This window comes from Choristoneura fumiferana, chromosome 17 (assembly GCF_025370935.1).
Source record: "Choristoneura fumiferana chromosome 17, NRCan_CFum_1, whole genome shotgun sequence".
NCBI classification, from domain to species: Eukaryota; Metazoa; Arthropoda; class Insecta; order Lepidoptera; family Tortricidae; genus Choristoneura; species Choristoneura fumiferana.
In genome coordinates, this window is record NC_133488.1 from 15,381,650 (window position 1) to 15,388,761 (window position 7,112).

Consider the following 7,112-nt stretch of genomic DNA (forward strand, 5'->3'; position numbering starts at 1 on the left):
TAACCATACCGTGTGATCAAACACAATGAAAAGGATTTCCATTTTTCCTCTTTACCAGCGTTGCGGACGACAGCAATGAAACTATCTTGAAATGCTAAATGCGTACATATAAAATCAAAGAAAATGGATCGTCTATTACTTAGTATAAATCCACCAAACACCAAATCTATTTCATTTTCATACAGTTCCCTTAATTTTCCAGTCACTGTGAAGTTATCAAGTATATGACCAAAGCCAAGACCAGGAGGTGAAAATGTGTAATTCCAAGAAACATGTTCCGTTTGAAGCAGCATCTCTAATAAAAGTCTTTCAATACCAATCGTAAATTTACTCGTTGCAGTGGTATCATTTATAACTAAAGGAGCGTTAAAGTGAGTACCGACTTGCATTGTGCAATTTTTCAGAACCGGTTTATCAAAGTCACGTAATATTTTAACGACATCCAGCATTTTAGAATTTTTGCATTCACAAATTTTAACCGTGTTCTCGTGATCTCGGCCACATCTGCCTTCTGCATATGGGTAATAAGAATAAACTGAAGCATCATTGATATCATTATTCGTCGATTGTCGATTGTCGTTGATAATAACAAGAGCATGTACTATGTGATACTCCCATAGTATTTTAAATATTGTTCTGAAATCATCTTCACAGGTATTACTTAATATTATTATTATGTATAGAGCATCCGGCTTACGATACCAATCTTTATCAAGGTTGTCGATTAAGTATTTTAAATTGAAAATATCTTGCATTTGAATGATGTATGTACTTGGTGATGAGTTCACAGACACATTGTAATCTTTTATGTAAAGTTTTACGTTGAGGGTATCATGAATCTTCTGAACTAAACGATTTTTTACTACATCATTGTTGATAATAGCTAAGTCTGATCCAAGTTGACTTTTAGATGAAAGTATATTTACGATACAGATCTCTATTGCATCTTCTATTATATCGGCCTTGGTTATTTTTCCAAAACTTAACATGTCACTAATTCTCAAAACACAAAATAAAAATAAAATTTGATGCAACATGGCTATAGACTAAGGTATTAATAACCATAACCATGAAAATACAGTTCCAAACTGAACATGTTAGTTACTGACAAATGATAATGACTGTTTTGTGTACCCCATTTTTAAGACTAATTATCAACCCACGGACATTTTATTTCACTTACCTAAGTTGTCGTCACGAAAATGGTAAAAGCCTGTAATTATTTTCACTTTGATTTCAAAAAAAAAATATCACCCGTTAGAACTACCTACTACTAATTAGCTTGCAATTAACGATTTTCCCAATGCTTTGAATCATGACTGCATCCTTTTCGCTGACGACTCTACTCTTATAATTAAAGGTGACCACAAAAATATCTCGGTATTTGAAAAAAACGTAAATAGTACACTATCAGACGCTATCAACTGGCTAAATAACAATAATCTGAAAGTTAACCTGACTAAGACTAAAGCTATGCAATTTGGTCCGTATAATGCAAAGCCACTACCCATACAAATTAGATACAACCTTTCAAGCATAGAAACGGTTGATGTTGTGTCCTTCTTAGGCTTCAACATAGACAAAAATTTGAATTGGAAGCATCACGTTAACCAGGTCTGCAAGAAATTGGCTAGATTTGTGTTTGCCTTAAGAAAGCTGAAACAAACAATAACGCCAGAAGCAGCTATCACAGCATACCATGGTTATGTCTCCTCTGTTCTAAGCTATGGATTATTGCTGTGGGGAAATTCCGTTGAGGTTGAAAGAGCTTTTAAAATTCAGAAAAAGTGTATTCGCGCTCTCGATAATGCAGGGATTCTGGATAGCTGCAAACCATTATTTAAAAAGTTTAATATACTTCCGCTCCCATGCATGTATATAAAAGAAGCATGTCTTTTTGTCAGAGACAATACGTGTTACTTCACTCGACGTACAGAAGCGAGTTCTCGGCACGTAAGGGCTCAATACAGGAGCCTTTTATGTCAGCCTCCTTGCCACACCTCCATCTATAGGAAAAACTGTTACAATATGAGTATAGTCCTCTATAATAGCTTGCCTGAAGATATTAAACTACAGAGCAAGCAAAGATTCAAATCTAAATTAATCGATTGGCTACAACATAAATGTTTTTACAGTGTAAAAGAATATTTGGCAGATAACGGGTGATGTTTATTTTAGGTAATTTTATTTGACTTAATTTGTGAACGACTATTAGTGGACATTAGACCAGTATAAAAGAATAATATATTTTAATGATAATTATTATAATTGTAAATTTAATGTGTTAATAATTTGCACGCCTGCATGCAGGTTGGATACAATGGACAAGAAGACTGTAACACCATTTATACTGTATTCTAGCAAATAAACGATTCTGATTTCTGATTTCTGATTTCTGAGCATGGTGTCATGTTCCGGTTAAATAAGCTTTTTAAGATATATGTAACCTTTTTTTTTACTTAGTCACTAAACAGAAAAATTATCAAATTCTAGGGTATTTTATGATCTCGAGTGTTAGAAGTTATTCGTGAAAAATAAAGTAAAATTTATGTTTTACTTGATATATTTATTCGGGATAGTTGAAACACACAGTGCATATCATCTGAATGTTTAAACTAGAAGTAACGTATACGGGGTAAATACATTCTAGAAAACAGTAGACACATAGGTAAATATATATAATTGTAACATCTAGCTGGACTATAAATACAGAAAAGTGGAAGAATAATTTAAATTAATCTTGTACAATATTTCAGTAATAAACATTAACACTGACAAAAGTTCACCAAAGAAGAAGAAGGCCGAATGGTATAATTAGATCTTCTAATTTCCAAGTAGTTATTTCAAGCGACCTCATGACTCCATTTGCGGCCTTAGATTCGCGATCAATACTATGAAATCCTTTAACAGCTTGCAAAAACCCTGATTCTACTATCCGCAACATTTTGTCATCAAACTCACGCAGTAGTGGAAAACCTCGTTTGAAAAATATTCCATATATTGTATTAGAAAATTTCTGTTTCATTATATGAATTTGTTTTCTCTCCTGTGGGTGATTAGACATCCACCAAAGTACACGAAAACGTAGTTTAATTGAGTACTTAGTATCGCTATTAGCAATATCCCTCAAACAATCATCGACTGTCTCGCAAATATCAACAGTCGTATGATCGTTAATCAATTTAGAAATTTCACTTGTAATATTAAAAAGCTTTAACACATCTTTTGTGAAAATTGGTCTTAAATTATGGGCTTGCAAAGATGAAAGATCGTTTACCTGTGACTTATATGATCGACAAGTCGTAAAACTTGTTAACTTAGTTTGATAGAAACAATTTATTAAAAAAATGAACCAAAGCCAATGAATAATTATCAGGTTTTGGTAAATGTTATTTCGAAGAATCAAAGAATTGTATTGAGTTTCACTTCTGAAAAGTTTAAAAAGCTCAGAAACTAATTTCTTCCGCACCGTCACAAAAGTACTTATGCCAGAAAGAAACACTGCACAACACAATAAAACGAACACTAATAATAACCAAACCGCCCAATCAAACATTAAGTAAACTATTTTCCATTTTTCAACTAAACCAGCATTAGGGGTAATGGTAATGAATTTATCCTGGAGTGTTAAATGATTACTTATAAAATTAAAAAATATCACACGTTGATGGTTTAATAGGAATCCGCCACACAACAATTCAATTTCGTTTGCATACAGTTTTGCTATTTTCCCCGTGACTGTGAAGTTGTCCAGTATGCGTCCGAATTCCAGACTCTCAGTAAAGTATGTGTAGCTCAGTGATATATTTTCCCTTTGAAACAGCATCTCCAATAAAAATCTCTCGATTCCAACTATGAATTCATTACTTGTAGATTGAGCTGATATAACATAAGGTGGAATAATGTTAGTACCCACTTGCATTGTGCAATTCTTCAGAACTGGTTTGTCATATTCATTCAAAATTTCAATTACATTAGGCTCTCTATTATTTTTAAATTCACAAAGCCTGACAATATTTTTATAATCTCGACCACATCTTCCTTCTGCGTACGGATAATATGTATAAATTGAACCATCATCTTTTATGTCGCATATAATAACAACTAAAACATGTATTATGTGGTGATTCCATAATGTTCAAAATATTGATGGCACGATATCTTTGTCATTATTTTTCAGTATAACGATGTAAAGGGATTCTGGTTTGCGATACCAATCTTTGTCCAGGTTGTCGATGAGACCTTCAAAGTTGGAAAGATCTTGGACATAAATTATATACGTATTGGCTGTCGTGCTCACAGATACGTTATAATCTTTAACGTAGAGTTTGACGTTCATAGTGTCATGAATCTTTTGAATTAAGTAAATTGTTTGTTACCTTGTCATTGTTAATAATGGCCAAGTCTGATCCACGAAGACTTTTTGAAGAAAGTATATTTACAATACATTTATTCATTTTTCCTTCCGATGTTCCAACAGCGGTAGTATTTCCAATACTTAACACGACAACAACGAACACGAAACAAAAAAGATCATTTTTTTTGTCAAGCATGGTTGTCAATTATCCGTCTTTCCTATCGAAGTTATTGCTCAAAATAAATATCGCTCTGGCATTTACGGATAATTCATTACTTATGATACTAATCAGAGTATCTACCTTTGCTGACAAATGATGCTACCAAATGCTGGTTTTGTATCGATATACGGTATTTAATTATTTGGGCGTTGGGCGTACCCTTTATTTTTTTGAAATTTTGGAAGAAGTATGGTTTTTCCTACTCAGAATCAAGAGCACAATCGATCCCGATAGTTTAAAAAATGAGCCAAAAACAATTTCAGTTTTGCGACGTTTTTTTCATACCCTCAGTATGGGCGACGTGTCTAAATTGACTGACTCATTAAATTTTGAATCAAAAAACGGGGACATTTTTTAAACGATCGGAATTGATTTTGAGTAGGAGAAACCATATTTTTTTCCAAAATAAAAAAAGGTAGGATACACTTTATTTGAAAACGCCCATTTATCAAATAATGTGCTGCTAAAATGGACTTGGTTTAGTTCTCCAATATAAATGAAACTGTTTCAACTTACTTCAACAGTGGATCACTCTTGATATATGGAGCACTCTCGAGACCGCCGTACATAACGCGGGACAATTTAATTCCGTATCTGCAGAACTCTAGGGTGGGTTTGATCAGGCTCTCCCAGGGCAGCAGGCCCCACCGTTGGTGGGCTTTCCACATTCCCCGAAGTTCACCTGGCACCCCCACTGCTAGGGATCCTAGGGGAAGAGAATTTCGAGTTAAATACTTTTTTACGTAAAATGTAAATGAGAAAATTTTGCAAGGCCAAACAGAGTAACGAAAAAAGGTAATATCGGTAAGTAAATACCACCCGTAAAATGGCGATAGAAAAGTCGGTGATTGCTAATAAATCGCGTGGTAAATTTCGAATGTAATTTCACACAAGAATTTCAAAAACGCAGAGATATGAGCCCGGGTTTGAACCGATGAGTCAGTGCCTGAGAGGCCATAGGTGTTTGACTACCACCACTAGGTCACCACGAATTTTGAAATTATGTCTGTCTAATATGCTCTAGGCTAGGTGGGTGTGTTTTACATTACCGGTATTTTGTACAAGTGCTCATCACTGTCCCAATGCGTGCGTGCGTGCGTGCGTGCGTGCGTGCGTGCGTGCGTGCGTGCGTGCGTGCGTGCGCGCGCGTGCGCGTGCGTGTTTGTGTGTGTGTGTGTGTGTGTGTGTGTGTGTGTATAAGCCGTGGTGGCCTAGCGGTTTGACCTATCGCCTCTCAAGCAGAGGGTCGTGGGTTCAAACCCCGGCTCGCACCTCTGGGTTTTTCCAAATTCATGTGCGGAATTACATTTGATATTTACCACGAGTTTTGCGGGAAAGGAAAACATCGTGAGGAAACCTGCACAAACCTGAGAAGCAATTCAATGGTGCGTGTGAAGTTCCCAATCCGCAATGGGCTCGCGTGGGAACTATGGTGCAAGCCCTCTCGTTCTGAGAGGAGGCCTGTGCCCAGCAGTGGGACGTATATAGGCTGGGATGGATGAATTTTATCGAATTGTCCCGTGATATTTATTATTTATTATTATTACAATAAAAATCTACACACGTCCGTTTTACTTTTTGTAGTTGCCAACCCTAGCGCTCCGCGCAGCCGTAGGTATAAATTTCAAAAATACGGCCGAAACGGTCTACTGCCTGTTACTTGTATTGTAGCAGGGTGTCGTCTATTGGGCATTAGCGTGTCGACCACTCGGACCTTACCTTATACCTACCAAATACGAGATTTAAGATACGTATAAAAGCAATTTAATTGAAGTTTAAATAGCATTTCGCTGCTGTTGTTTAAATTTTTAGATATAATTATGTATAGTTAATGAAATTCTTTACAAAATAATTGAGGATTAAAACCACTGGGAGAAAAAACGATTGAGGGATAACGTTCCCGAGTGGCGACCAGGAACTGGAAGACGAAGCTTTGGCAGGCCTCCAACCAGGTGGACTGACGACATCGTTAGAATTGCGACCAACTGGTAAGTAACAGTGGCAAGTGGTTGTCCATAGTTGCGTTGTAAGGGGAGGCTTTATCAACAGTGGACGTCTTTCAGCTGAATATGAGAATAGTTACAAAACATCCGGTAAAAATAAATGGTTACGGATTTTTTTCTTCATGCGAATATTTGTGGTTACAGTTACGGATTTTCGGCACATCCCTACCTACTCTAAATATAAAGTAACAACACTACCTACTCGTATTAAGTGAAACTGCGCCCGCGTCGAGGCTGGATCAAGGAGAAAGCTTTAGAAACTTCGGCGCCGTACCAAATATAATGATCCACATGAAAATTGAAAGTCGCAATGTTTTTATTCGATTGGTCATTTTTTGGATCGCTTTAAATTTCTGAAAAGCAAAAACCAGCAGCTGCCATCGTTGCCGTCAAAATCCTACAAATTGATATTATAAACTTGAATGTTGGTTAATATGAAATCTAGACGAATTTCAATGATATTTAAGCGTAAATTTCTGGAATAATAATATAATAAATAATAATATCATCATGGGAAAAATGACCTAGTCCA

The 7,112-nt window shown here is 35.8% G+C and overlaps 1 protein-coding gene and 1 pseudogene across 1 annotated transcript in view; both read right to left on the minus strand.

The window, feature by feature from the left end:
- The window catches only part of LOC141437248 (glutathione hydrolase 1 proenzyme-like), a gene marked incomplete at its 3' end in the record, with an annotated part of 66,994 nt that overhangs the window by 21,905 nt on the left and 37,977 nt on the right, over nt 1-7,112 (minus strand).
- Nucleotides 1,922-4,500, minus strand: LOC141437107 (uncharacterized; annotated as a pseudogene).